Source organism: Podarcis pityusensis (assembly GCF_964106645.2).
Source record: "Podarcis pityusensis genome assembly, chromosome: 7".
Taxonomy (NCBI): domain Eukaryota; kingdom Metazoa; phylum Chordata; class Lepidosauria; order Squamata; family Lacertidae; genus Podarcis; species Podarcis pityusensis.
The window spans coordinates 74126385-74141783 of record NC_138031.1 but is presented as its reverse complement, the minus strand read 5'-3'; the positions used below and the strand labels follow the sequence as shown (position 1 = coordinate 74141783).

The window sequence follows — 15399 nt, the reverse complement described above, 5'->3', positions numbered from 1 at the left end:
CGGGGCCCAACGCACCAAGGCAACTCGACGGAGCTCACGGACTTCCAGGTATACCAGTTGCCCCACCCCAACGTAGAGAAAATTTATGTAGAGGTACAGATAGAGGGGGCCCCATGCCGCATGGAGCTTGACACGGGTTCAACTCTATCCATAATCTCGGCAAGGACCTTAAGGAAACTGTGTCCCACTGGGGGTCCCAAACTCAGGCCGGCCCCATTCACCCTCCGGGACTTCCAGAAACGTAAGGTCCCCACAATGGGGGTGGGGACCTTCAGGGTGCAATACCGAGGGCGGACGCGGCAACTGGACTTGCTTGTGGTCAAGGGCCCCTACATTAGCTTACTGGGATTGGCATGGTTTGGACCACTGGGGCTAGCTGTCACCGGGGTGAACCACACTAGCTTACAAGTGGACGTGGACGCCATATGCAAGGAATTTCCAGGGGTTTTCGATGGGAAATTGGGACAGTATACGGGCCCCCCCATTGCGCTACAGCTTGACCCCGCAGTACGACCGGTCAGGCTCAAGGCCCGCCGGGTCCCGTTCGCCTTGAAACCCCGTATAGACGAGGAATTGGACCGACTCGTAGAGCAAGGAGTGCTGGAGCCGGTGCCTAATGCTCCCTGGGAAACCCCAATCGTCACACCCGTCAAGCCTAATGGTTCGGTCCGCATCTGCGCAGACTACAAATGTACCATAAACAAGGCCCTCACGGCCCACGCATACCCAGTGCCAGTGGTCAGCCATGTCCTTGCCACCCTGGCTGGGTCGAAAATTTTTGGCAAGCTGGACTTGGCCCAAGCATATCAACAGCTGCCAGTAGATGAGGCCACAGCAGAGGCACAGACGATTGTGACGCACAGAGGAGCGTTCAGGGTAAAGCGGCTGCAATTCGGTGTCAGCGTGGCACCAGGCATATTCCAGAATATAATGGACTCTCTCCTTAAAGGGATTCCTGGCGTCACCCCCTTCTTCGATGATGTGTTGATTGCCGGCCCCACACCAGAGGAGTTTGAGGACCGCCTCCGCACCGTTCTGCACCGTTTCCAGACGGCGGGTCTCAAGGTGAAGCGGGAAAAATGTCTACTAGGAGTGCCTCAGGTGGACTTTCTGGGATTTATGGTGGACGCAGAAGGGGTCCACCCGACTGGGGACAAGGTACGGGCCATTTGTGATGCCCCAGCGCCCAAGAGCAAGACTGAACTTCAGGCCTTCTTGGGACTATTGAACTTTTACCATTCCTTCCTTCCCCACAAGGCGGCGGTAGCGGAGCCCCTACACAGACTCCTGGACAAGCGGGCCCTTGGGTGTGGGGCCAGCGCCAGGAGGCCGCATTCCAGGCAGTCAAGGACTTGCTTGTCTCAAACTCGGTCTTGGCACACTTCGACGAGAGGCTGCCGGTGGTGCTAGCATGCGACGCCTCACCCTATGGCATTGGAGCTGTCCTGGGGCACCAACTCCCGGATGGAAGAGAGGTACCGGTGGCGTACTTTTCCCAGACACTCAACACAACCGAGCGGAACTACTCGCAAATCGACAAGGAGGGTCTGGCAATCGTAAAGGGAGTAAAAAAATTCCATGATTTCTTGTACGGGCGGCCCTTCACCGTGGTGACTGACCACAAGCCGTTGCTTGGCTTGTTTGCCCCCGAAAAGCAGACCCCCCAAGTGCTGTCTCCTCGCGTCCTCAGGTGGTCAATTTTCCTTGCCAGCTACCAGTATGCACTGATTCACCGACCTGGGAAGGCGATGGGCCATGCGGACGCCCTCAGCAGGCTACCACTACCGGAAACAGGCCCTGACCCAGCACCTGCACAAGAGGTTATGAGCCTGGAGCTGCTTCCCGACCGCCCCATTCAGGCACAAGAAGTTGCACACCATTCCAAGAAAGATAGGGTCATCTCCCGGGTCCTGGACTGGGTGTGGAGGGGATGGCCCAGCAGCAGCCCCGGGCCAGAATTCGCCGGCTACACAACCCGCAAACATGAACTGTCGGCCCACAAGGGGTGCCTGTTATGGGGAAGCAGAGTCGTTGTTCCCCAGCCCCTCTGCAAAAGGGTCCTCACAGCCCTACACGAGACACATCCAGGGGTAGTAAGAATGAAGGCCCTTGCCAGGAGTTATGTGTGGTGGCCGGGGATCGATGGAGAGATAGAGGCCTGGGTCAAACACTGCCAGGCCTGCCAAGAATCCCGCCCAGACCCCCCAAGGGCCCCAGTCCAGTCCTGGGAGTCCGCCCGAGCACCATGGTCACGCCTGCATGTGGATTTCGCTGGCCCCTTTCAGGGGAAAACATTCTTCATAGTGGTGGACTCCTACACCAAATGGCTGGAAGTCGCACTGGTACCGTCCACTTCCACGTCCGCAGCCATCCGGGTACTACGCAGGCTGTTTGCAACCCACGGGCTCCCTGACACTCTCGTCTCAGACAACGGGACTGCATTTACGTCAGGAGAATTCCAAACCTTCACAGCGCAGAACGCCATCCGCCACATCCGTTCGGCGCCGTTCCACCCTGCCACCAATGGCCAAGCAGAACGCATGGTGCGGACCACCAAGGACACCCTTCGCCGCATGACGCAAGGGGACTGGGAGTACCGCCTTGCCACATTCCTTCTAGCACAGCACAGCACCCCCAGCTCAACGACTGGCCGGAGCCCCGCTGAACTACTAATGGGTCGGCGCCTTGCAATCAGATTGGACCGCCTTCACCCCGATAGAGCTCAGGATGAGGTAGTGGTGGGGGAAGGCAGGAACCCCCGGACCTTCGAGGCCCAGGACCCAGTGTACGCAAAGAATTTTGGGGCAGGCCCAGCATGGGTACCCGCCACAATCACCAGGGTCACTGGCCCCGTGTCGTACGAGGTGCTAACGGATGGGGGGCAATGCTGGCGCCGCCACTGCGACCAGATACGGCGACGATTCCCAGGAGAAAACCAGGAGGAGGACAGGTCAGAGGAGTCCCAAGGGAACAGCGGGGCAGTGAGGCCCATAGAGCAGGAGGGGCCAGCAGGAGAGGCAGAATCAGTAAATACAGAGAGGACCCGTGAGGCCGAAAGGACACCGGAACCAGAACCACGACTGAGCGAGCCGGTTGCACCAGACCAAACAGCCGCATCAGAGCCAGCATCCTTGGAACACGAGCCAGAACCCGGAGCCCGGACCAGGGAACACCCCAGGCCACAACGCACACGTAGGCCGCCGGCATACCTTGAGGACTATGAATGCGACCTCCCGGGCAGGACTGGAACTTAGAGGGGAGGGGTGTTATGTACTGAGTTGAATAGGATCCAAACTGTAGCAGTCTGATTGGTCCTAGAACAATAGGATCCAAAAGGCAGCAGTCTGATTGGTCCTAGAACAATAGGATTCAGAATGCAGCAGTCTGATTGGTCCTAGAACAATGCAGCAGTATGATTGGTTGGCAGGAACCACCCAATCCTGCTCCAGATAGAAGTGAATCCACAACCTGATTGGCTTACAGTAGAATTCCAGAATTAGCCAATCATGTGCAGCCCATTGTGTAAATAATGTATATAAAGCAGATACTGTGAGGGGACATTTATTCATTCCTCCTCACCACTATGAGCTGAATAAAGAGCATGAAATCACTTTGCGACTCTGAGTATATTTCAAAGCGCATAAAGCATTTAAAAACCATATTGTCAGGAAAGCATTGTTTAATGTTTGGATAAGATATAAGGACTTATTGGAAAACAAAACTCCAAGGTGGCTGTCACCAATGGAAGCAAAAGCACCCAACAGCTCAATATGGAGGCCAAATGGCCGAAATATTGGGAAATTTCGGAACAAGATGGAGATAGACTGAAATTGCAGAGTTTTGAGAAATTAAAAAACAAAGTGCGAGACTGGCTTCATTATTATCAGATAATGGAGGCATATAATCTGGATAAGAAAATTGGTTTCCAGGTGGAAAAATCAAAATTAGAAACAGAACTATTAGAACACAAAACTAAGGTTTTGTCAAAGATGTATAACTTGCTGTTGAAATGGAATACTCAGGATGAAACGGTGAAATCTGTTATGATTAAATGGGCACAAGATGTTGGACATAACATAATGATGGCTGACTGGGAACAGTTATGGACCACAGGTATGAAGTTTACGGCATGTAATGCCCTAAGAGAAAATATTATGAAAATGATTTACAGGTGGTACATGACCCCAGTCAAGCTTGCAAAAATTTATCATTTGCCCGATAACAAATGTTGGAAATGTAAAGAAACTGAAGGTACATTCTTTCACCTTTGGTGGACATGCCCAAGGATTAAGGCTTTCTGGGAAATGATATATAATGAACTGAAAAAGGTACTTAAATATACCTTCCAGAAGAAACCAGAGGCCTTTCTCCTGGGCATAGTCGGTCAATTGGTGCCAAAGAAGGATAGAACCTTTTTTATGTATGCTACAACAGCAGCAAGAATACTCATTGCAAAGTATTGGAAGACACAAGATCTACCCACTCTGGAAGAATGGCAGATGAAGCTGATGGGCTATATGGAACTGGCAGAAATGACTGGCAGAATCCGAGACCAGGGAGAAGAGTCGGTGGAAGAAGATTGGAAGAAGTTCAAAGATTATCTACAGAAATATTGTAAAATTAATGAATGTTAGAACGATGTTGGATAGAAATTAAGTGGTTTCTAGCTGTAATGCTTTAAGGGAATATGAAAAAGGGGTTGTTAAGAGGTAAAAATCTAATGTTACTATTTTAAGACCAAAGATTAGGATAAACAAAGAGGGTAAGGATTTGCTGAACCAACAAACTGAACTGGAATACAAAAAAGGGAGGTATGAGGAGGTCCGGGAAACAAGCTAAAGAAAAATAAGCAATGGAAAATCTGAGTGTTTTTAATCATTTTTACTTTGTATTTTTTTTCTTTCTCATCTTTTATCTTAAAAAAAAAATCCTAATAAATATCTTATAAAAATAAAAAGGCCATAGGCCTGGTTGAGGAAATGGTTTCTAGTGTTTCCAGCTATGAAGGCGATAACAGAGCGAGCATGTTCCACATTGGTCATCTGCTCTGCTGAGCATCTTAAAGATCTTAGCAAGATCATCTGAGAGTTGGACTTGACTGCCTTTGCGTACTGCTACTTTAACCCAGAAGCGCTTGATGTCATCGGACTCGGTGAAATCACTGAATTATCCAGCATTTCAGACACTGGTACAGAGAAAAGGGACAGAAAATGAAACAGGGGAGATAAGAGAGACATTTTCCTCCCTTTTTGGTCATTGGCATCACTGCCACTGGAACATCGTAAGTGACATCAGAGCAGCAATGAGGATTGGTAAGTAAGGATATCTAAGGATCCCAGTGGAAATGAGAATGGAAACTGCCACAATTTGCATGTTGCTCAAGGTCAGAAATGGAAATCATGCAAGTGAAAATCAATGGCATCCACTATTGTTACTTTAGCTCACAAATGTTACATAAATACATTATTTTCTGCATTGTTCTTGACATTTGCCTTCCACTGTAATTACAGTGGTACCTCGGGTTACAAACATTTTGGGTTACAGACTCCGCTAACAAGGAAGTAGTACCTTGGGTTAACAACTTTACCTCAGGATGAGAACAGAAATTTGGCGGCAGCGGTGCAGCGGCAGTGGGAGGCCCCATTAGCTGAAGATGTACCTCAGGTTAAGAACAGTTTCAGGTTAAGAACGGACCTCCGGAACGAATTAAGTATGTAACCAGAGGTACCACTGTATAATAATTATTTGCATTGGTTTGGGTTATAGCCGATAGTGAGATGTAGGTTTAGAGGAAGGCAAGCTGCAGCAGAATGGAAACAGCACTGATTGCTGCAAGCTCAGGGTGAGACAGGATGTACACATGGAAGCAGACTTTTGGACCCAGCCTCTGACTTTCAAAAGGTAGCATAGGAAGAGGCCTGTTAACTACAGAATGGAATTATTCATATTTCCATCTAATTTGTTGAGAAGTCACTCCAACTAATATTCTAATAATGGTCTCAGGACATAATTTGAAGGCCCAATATACAGCAACCTCACTGATCCTAAGCATGTGGGGTGATGGGTACCTATATGGGAGACTCCCCTGGTATCCTTGAAGAACAGTAGAATATAAAACAACAATCCAAGGACAACTCAATGAAATCTTGTAAAAAAAAAACACCTTTCATCTGCAGGTTATGTCATTCAGCCATACATATAAAGCTCATCCTGCTTTTCAATCACACTTCTTTTACTTGATTTTCCTCTACTGTGACATATAAACAGATAGAAGCCAAGCTCATAAAAGAAAGTGAAATATGAGGCTTTCTAAGCCTTTGCATTTGTCTATTGTAAATAGCTGCCCATCTAAAGGAGCCACCTCAGAAACTGGAGATATCAGAGAGAATAATGATCATGTTTACTTATCCATAGGTGTTTCATGCTTTTTGGCAGTTTCCCAGATGTGGAGGCATTGGGGAGTCGGAGGCTGAATTGCTCTTTGTTTTCATGACTGGGCTGTGCTTTTACAGAAAGGTGCCTGTGAGAGTCATTCTGATGATCAAAAGCAGGTTCCCGGGAGGAGAAAAAACAAAATGAAATGTCCTGCTTGTGGGAGTGGTATACTTGTGTGACCAGTTTAAGGGGGGGGGGGGGATAAAGAAAAATCACACGTTGTGGTACTTCTTCCATGAAATGAAATGTTATGTTATTCATACAAGTGAACACCTTTTGGTGAGCAGCTTAATTTTTAAAAGCATCACAAGGCCACGTAAAAGATTACTGCTAGGAGGAACAAGCTGGACACTGAGCAGATGGCAATGATCAGGTAGACATTGACATTGTCCACCAAAGGCTTTGAGCTTTCACCTGTCCTGAAAAGGGTGTCAGTTTTAACAGCCTGGGCACTTGCCACCAGTGACAAACTCAGTGTGGCTGTGGCCGTGTGCTGGTCCCGGGGGCGGGGGGATACCGTGAGGCGTGGTCAGAGTCTGGTCCTGGAGTCGAGGGTCTGGAGACTGTCCACCAAGGGCAAAGTGGGGTCCAAAGCAAGAAGCCAAGTGTGGTCGGGAACTCCAGAAAAACAGGTCTGGGTGCTGGCAGCAACAGGTTTCCAACGACGTTGCTCCCACAACCTGGGACTGGGCTGACTGGCCTTTATCTCCTCTGGGGCCTAGGGCGGTCCCAGCCCACAGGTGACTCGCCTCTCCTGGCCTTAAGGCGAGCACTCCTCCTGATAGAACTTAGTTCCCTCCGCCTCTCTGCCCTGAGCCTCTGTAGCTCAGGAGAGGCTGGAGGGTTACTGGACCCAGAGGTCGCCTCACCTTCCCCTGACAGGGCTGGGAGAGGAGCACCTGCAGGCAATGGGTCCTCAACCACCCCCGGAGCCAGAGTGGATTCATCTGGTGTCTGCTCCTGAGGATCCAGCACAGGTGTGGGCCCTTCAGATTCAAGGCCCTGCCCCGGCTCAGCCGGCCCTGGAGGCAGAGACTCCTGTGCAGGCTGGGATTCCTCCGGTTCAGCCTCTGAATCAGATTCCCAGGCCATCACAGGCCGTGAGTGAAGGTGTGCCATGATCTTTCACCAACACAAGGAAAGTCTGGCTGCTTCTGCTCTCCACCTCATCGAGGGCACGTGTGGTACTGATCTCCCCACTGTACAGCCCCACACGCCAAGGGCCAGCGGTCAACTCATGCATCTCATATCGCAACCATGCATTGTACCCTGAGTCAGCATCCAGGGCACGGATCTTGCCCACCATGTGTCCAGACAATACAGGAGCCACTAGAACAATTGGAGTCTCTTCTGATGACCCAGCCACTGTAGGCGCATTGTCATTCTCCTCCACCACAAACACCTGAACTGTAGTGTTGCCACACAAGGAGGGCAACCCGGCATCCTTGGACCTCACATGGAACTCCAGTATCATTATCGTAATGCCATTAAGGGGGAGTCTGACTGAAATGCATCCTGCCATTGTAATAAGAAACTGGAAGCACAGGGTCTATGGCTTATAGTTAGAAAAATGCTTCAGCATAGGTAAAGGTAAAGGGACCCCTGACCATTAGGTCCAGTCCTGACCGACTCTGGGGTTGCGGTGCTCATCTTGCTTTATTGGCCAAGGAAGTTGGCGTACAGCATCCGGGCCATGTGGCCAGCATGACTAAGCTGCTTCTGGCGAACCAGTGCAGCGCATGGAAACGCCGTTTACCTTCCCGCCGGAGCGGTACCTATTTATCTACTTGCATTTTGATGTGCTTTTGAACTGCTAGGTTGGCAGGAGCAGGGACCGAACAACAGGAGCTCATCCCGTCACGGGGATTCAAACTGCCGACCTTCTGATCGACAAGTCCTAGGCTCTGTGGTTTAACCCACAGCGTTCAGCATACCCTCCAACATTTCTCTGATGAAAATAGGGATGTCCTACTCAATAATAATAATAATAATGATGATGATGATGATGTCTATTATTTATATGCCACCCATCTGGCTGGGTTACAACAGCCACTCTAGGTGACTTGCAACATATATAAAAACATGATAAAACATTAAACATTAAATGACTTTCCTTTACAGATGTTTTCTAAAGGTTGTATAGTTACTTATCTACTTTACTCGGGGGTTACACAACTCCATACCCTCCAACATTACTCCAATGAATATAGGGACTTCCTAAGGAAAAGTGAGACATTTGGGGATCAATTCAGAAACTGGGATGGCTTCTGTAAATCTGAAAATGTCCCTGGAAAATAGGGACACTTGGAAGGTCAGCTTCAGTAGACTACTTGGAAAATTGGCAGTATAGGAGTGAAAAGCTTGAGGGTGACAGATGCCAAATTTGAGGTAAAAAGATAAGAGATGTTTTATTTAGAGCAAATTAAACAATTGACAACAGACTATGGCATGCTAACAAGTGCTGTGTGCTTTTCTTTCATAGACTTTGCTAGAGGTTTTTCCAGAAACTTTTCTCCATTCTGGAGAATGCTTTGTGTAGTATGTGCTATTGTCAAAGACTAGTGAAACATGGTTGCCAATGTTATTAAAATGCTTTTGTTTCCCCAGCTTGTGAAAGTCATTGGGCTTGTGAGTTGTCACCTGCTGCTGCTAAGTAATGGTTTCTGGCCAATCTTAGCTCTGGAAGTATGGAAATTTGCCATTGCCAGGCAAGATTGCCATAGATCAGGCCTCAATCCTGAAGAATTTACAGTTAAACGTTAGATGTGAAAGGAGATGGGGAGAGGAAATCACAAGTGATGGAAACATATACCGTATTTTTCGTTCTATAACACGCACCCGACCATAACACGCACATAGTTTTTAGAGGAGGAAAATCTGTAGGCATGCCACCCGTAGGCATTCCCTCCATAACACGCACAGACATTTCCCCTTTCTTTTTAGGAGGAAAAAAGTGAGTGTTATGGTGCAAAAAATACGGTAGTTTGGGAAGCACAGAGAAGGGAAAAGTATATCTGAGGTGCACAGTGGCTGGTTTTTGATTATCAGTTTTTGAAGGTACAGAAGAGTCCTCAGGAAAAAAAGTGCCAAGTAGATTTAGCAGGCAATTGTGTGACTATTTCCTTCCCTGCCCCCATTGCAATATTTAAAGGCTGGGCTTGCCAGCTGACCAGAAATTCTCCTGTTGGGCCTGCTACTGTGTCTCAAAGAACCATGCAACATGCAGAAATCAGCCTGGGTGGTTGTATGATATGGGAGCCAACATAACTCTTGCCTATGCCAACCAAAAAGTCAGGAGCTAGTAAAAGTTAGCAATGTTGTTAAAGACAGGGGAGCCCGGTTAGGATAAACGAACATTTGCTACTCTTATTTCTAAGCTCCACCCAATTTTTAAAAAATGAATTGGTTGCAGCAGATTGTTAGGGGAGGAGCTGCACCCACTAAAAATTGGCAACTCAAAGATACAAGAGTCAGGGACAGAGGGAGGTAAATGTAGGGGTGGCTGTGTAGCTTTATCTACTCAATTTCCTCCTTTTCTCTTGCACCCTTTAAAGGATAGGCTTGTCAAATGTTCTGAAATCCCTTCAGTTCTTTGGCTAATTCCGCCAAAAAGAAAACTTAACCAAAACTCTGTGGGGGAAGATGGACTGAAGGAGTAAGGAGAAATGTTTCTCATTTCCTCCATTAAGCATGGGGTTGGACTATATTATATTCAATAACCCTTCTATCTCTGCCCCAAGCAACTGATGAAGCTGGAATAAGTGTAAGGAAGGACACCATACTATATCAATATTGCCTGAAGAACATATCCTTTAAGAGTATGCCTCTTAAGAGCTGAAATTTCCTGGCATTTTGGAACTTGTGTGAATGTGAGAAGCTCTTCAACACATTGAGTTAAATTGGAAGAGTTTTGTTGTTAATGTATTTTTTTAACTGAGTGCATTTATACCCTGCTTTTCCTCTAAAGAACTCGAAGCAACATACAGTGGTACCTCGGGTTAAGTACTTAATTCGTTCCGGAGGCCCGTTCTTACCCTGAAACTGTTCTTAACCTGAAGCACCACTTTAGCTAATGGGGCCTCCCACTGCTGCTGCACCGCCAGAGCACGATTTCTGTTCTTATCCTGAAGCAAAGCTCTTAACCCAAGGTACTATTTCTGGGTTAGTGGAGTCTGCAACCTGAAGCATATGTAACCTGAAGCGTATGTAACCCGAGGTACCACTGTACATAATTACGCCCATTCCATTTTTTTATTGACAACAATGCTACAAGGTAGCTGAGGCTGAGAAACTGTAAGTAGCCCAAGATCAACAAATTTCATGGCTGAGTATAAATTTGAACCTGGGTTTCCCTTGCCTTTATCCAACATTGTAAACACTACAAGATACTCATATGATTGGGATCTGAGGATAGGATTTGAGATTTTTAATACAGTTCCCTGCCCTGTCCACTCTCCAAGTTTTCCAGTGTTCCGAATGAGGGTTAGGGGAATAAGTTCAAAAGAAAGTATATTATCTAGGTTTATGTTGGCTATCCTTATTCCATCCTTTATTCAGATCTGTAAGAGTCTTAGCAAGATTCAGATTATCGTCATTATTTTTTGAAGAGAGAGATTCAGTGTTTTGCAATGGGTCAGGGCAAAGACTATGAAACACTGACTTTGATGGAAATCTTTTGATTTTCCCCAGTAATAAGGGACTAAGAACTCCTGTTTGCTTTGCTTTGCTGGGAGAGGAAGCACCCTGTGTACTTCACATGATTCATGCAAATCAATTTGTGCTGTTTGTGCCAATTCTTGGGGGGGGGGGAATCAGTCTATATTGGATAGGATAAGGTGGATGAGATGAACGTCTTGAATCTGTGGAAGATTAATTATATGACAGACCTTCTATTTATTAGAAACATGAAAATGCAAATTATTAGATACTGCGAGATTGATTTTCTCTATTCCCATGTTGAAGAATGACCTTCTTCTAGAGATACATTAAGTACCTTCAATTATGGTGTTCCACTGCTTGATCAAGAAATATCTATTTGTGAGGGCAAACAGTGATATTTAGTGCCAGCTCTAGTGGAATTTTTTTAGATATCTGTGGTACTTGTGCTTTTTAGTACCTGACTGTTTTTATTATATTGATTTTTTACCTTGTAAACTACCTTGTTGTTTTATAATGAACAAGGCCCTGTGGAACACCCTTTGGAATGCCCTCCCATCAGATGTGAAAGAGATAAATAGTTATATGACCTGTTTGTCAGCCCCTGTATGGCAGACATTTTGTGAGGCTCGGCCCTAATCCAACAGAGGCCGCTCCACTGAGCATGCTTGAAACAATTTACTGCCAAAGAAATGCAGATTTGCTGACACAGGTAGTTCCAAAACTGGGATGTCCTTTCAGGAGAACAGAGTAGCACCCCAACATGGTGAGCTTCAGGTTACATGCAGTCCTGTGAACATAGGAGCACCTACATTTTGAATATGGATATAAATGGATGGTCCTCTGTCATGGATGGTTTAGCGGAGATTCCTGCATTGCAGGGGGTTGAATTAGATGGCCCTTGGGATCCCTTCCAACTCTACAAGTCTACAATTCTATGGTTCTATATTAAAAAGCAGAGACATCACCTTGCCAACAAAGGTCCGTATAGTTAAAGCTATGGTTTTCCCAGTAGTGATGTATGGAAGTGAGAGATGGACCATAAAGAAGGCTGATCACCCAAAAAATTGATGCTTTTGATGCTGGAGGTGAAGCTTGTAAGCAGGGCATGGAGGCATCATTTTTTGTCTGGTATTCCAGGGTGGCATAACTTAATTATGACTGAAGCCACATGTCCTCCTTGAGAACCTTCGGGGGGGGGGGGGCAGAGAGTTGACATGTCATAATGGATGAGGCCAGACTCCTTTGTGCAGTAGATTACATTCTAAAATGACAACAACAAACCTATGGTTACGTGAAACATACTCAATAAACACACAAGACATAACTGGCTGTACTTTTGAATAAATAAGGTATAATATTCATTGTGTCAAATTGTAGATTTCAATGGAAGTCTCATAAATTTCAACGAAAGGATTCTGTGGAACTGTAACAACCCGCCCTGTGGAACACCCTCCCACCAAATGTCAAAGAGAAAAATAACTACCAAACTTTTAGAATTCATCTGAAGTCAGCCCTGCTTTTAATGTTTAATAGGTTATTGTATTTTAGTGTTTTGTTGGAAGCTGCCCAGAGTGGCTGGGGAAACCCAGCCAGATGGGTGGGGTATAAATAATAAATTATTATTATTATAACCCTTCATGTGAATTATTGGACTCTATGAACAGAAGATACTTATACATGTATGGACCTTATGCATGAACTGACTAGAGAATGAACTGATCCACTGGGTCTTCTGCTTTTTTCGTTGAACTTTATGAGACTTCCATTGAAATCTACAATTGGACACAATGAATATTATACCTTATTTATTCAAAAGTATAGCCAGTTATGTCTTGTGTGTTTATTGAGTAGAATACATTCTAGCCATATAAAAGTTTGCGGTTTTTACACATGCACATGTGCAGATCTCTGTTCAGGTAAACAGGAGGCATTATCACAGTTCCAGACCTATCCCAACCAGCCGGAAGCACTCACAACATCCATTTTTTTAAGATGTGATGAGAAAACCTGTCCTAATAATTCCAGTCATGTACCTATGAACCAGCTGCAAGGGTAACTTAATTTTAGAAATGCATTTCACTTCATGTTGTGCCCAAAATGGCTTCTGTGTTTTATTTCCACACTCCATCAGTGAATGTGGAAAATGCATTTAAAATTTTCAAAGGGGAAGGGGGAAATATGGTGACATTTTCATGGGTTCTTTGCAGGGTATTGCTGCACCTAATTTACTTTAAAGGTAACAGTCTTTACAGCTAAATCAATGGCAGTTCCTGCATTTGCTGGTCCTCAGTAATCTTACAGGTTTCCAGACCCCTTGCTTCTTGAGTTGTTTATTATTATTATTATTATTATTATTATTATTATTATTCAGTCCAACTATATTATCCACTGTAAGGTCCGTATAGTAAAAGCTATGGTTTTCCCAGTAGTGTTGTATGGAAGTGAAAGCTGGACCATAAAGAAGGCTGATCGCCGAAGAATTGATGCTTTTGAATTATGGTGCTGGAGAAGACTCTTGAGAGTCCCATGGACTGCAAGAAGAGCAAAGCTATCCATTCTGAAGGAAATCAGCTCTGAGTGCTCACTGGAAGGACAGATTGTGAAGCTGAGGCTCCAATACTTTGGCCACCTCATGAGAAGAGAAGACTCCCTGGAAAAGACCCTGATGTTGGGAAAGATTGATGGCACTAGAAGAAGGGGATGACAGAGGACGGATGAGATGTTTGGACAGTGTTCTCGAAGCTACAAACATGAGTTTGACCAAACTGCGGGAGGCAGTGGAAGACAGGAGTGCCTGGTGTGCTCTGGTCCACGGGGTCAAGAAGAGTCGGACACGACTAAATGACTACACAACAACAACATTTTTCAATGAAAAGGCCCTATGTCAAATCGATACACTTCAAAGGCACAGGTCCCTTTGCTTGGAAAGGAGGATTGTGTGAGATATGACTTTCATACAAACTGATACCATTGCAAATGTTACAGACATTTTCAGAAGTAAGTGCAACAGACAGCTCTCATTTTAAACAAAAACTAACCATTTTGCACCCCCATCAACATCTCCTTACTGCTGTTTTCCAGCCCGCTGCTCCCCCAAAATGTACTTCCCTTCTTAAAATCAAAATGCCCAATGAAACAGCACAAACAACACAGCTCCTTCTGATATACTGTACGGAACACAGAAACCAAAAAGGGGAAGAGGAATCCAGCCTCTCTCTTTGAAGATCAGTTGCTTGAGAAACGCAAGTAGTAGCCAAACTTCAAAGAGAACGTGGCCTTCCTACCTGGCTGAAGCACTTCAGAGAGAGCTAATTTATCTTCTCTGGTAAAATCAAGCCTTCGAGCAGGTTTGCTGCCTGTGAACTGCTAAAGCTAGTGGACATTTGAACCTAGGTGGCAATCCCTTTGAAGTTTGCTCACGGTAGTCATTAGCATTTCAGAGATGGCAGAGCTACCCTTTCCCCCGCCTAAAAAATTCCTCCCCACCTTAGGAAGTTAATATCAGGGTTGAACTTTCTGCAAGGGGTGGGGGATCATGCACTTAAAAGGACAACATTTAAACAAGACAATGTCTGCAGGAACCTGGCTACAATGAAACCCAGCTTCTGCCAACCTAGCAGTTCAAAAGCACACCAGTGCAAGTAGATAAATAGGTATCGCTGCGGCAAGAAGATATATGGCGTTTCCATGCGCTCTGGCTTCCATCACAGTGTCCCGTTCTGCCAGAAGTGGTTTAGTCATGCTGGCCACATGACCCGGAAAGCTGTCTGTGGACAAACGCTGGCTCCCTCAGCCTGAAAAGCGAGATGAGCGCCAAAACCCCATGGTCGCCTATGACTGGACTTAACCATCCAGGGGTCCTTTACCTTTTAACGTTACAATGAATTCCAGGGGATTTTGAAGGCTGGGCCATAGTTTACCTTACATGGGATCGAGTGCAGACACATAAGCCAGTACCACTCGGTGGGAATGCACACACAGTTGCTGCAATGTTTTGCCATCAACTGGGTTGTACGTCCTTCAATAGACCATTACACTGGGGCCAATGGTTTGTTGGTTTATTTGCTTTATTAAACAAATTTATAGACCGCATCACAGCATGAAGCCATCAAAATGGTTTATATGTTAAAAACAGAATGAAATGGAAACCCAAACTCTAAGAATAATAAAATCAGTTTAAGAAGCTCTAAAATAATAAGGCCATACATACAAACTGTAAATACAACAGAACAATGCTCTGGCCTGACATTGTTCAGAAAGAAGCCAAAGATCTTTGCAAATATCGCCTAATGAAAAGCTCAGCAA

General features: G+C 45.9%; 2 protein-coding genes across 3 annotated transcripts in view; one reads left to right on the top strand and one right to left on the bottom strand.

The window, feature by feature from the left end:
• Positions 1 to 15399, bottom strand: part of CDH12 (cadherin 12) — a 721954-nt gene that overhangs the window by 655037 nt on the left and 51518 nt on the right. The gene's annotated exons all lie outside the window — the stretch shown is intronic.
• The window catches only part of LOC308481973 (tigger transposable element-derived protein 1-like), a 449404-nt gene that overhangs the window by 404277 nt on the left and 29728 nt on the right, over positions 1 to 15399 (top strand). The window lies entirely within an intron of this gene.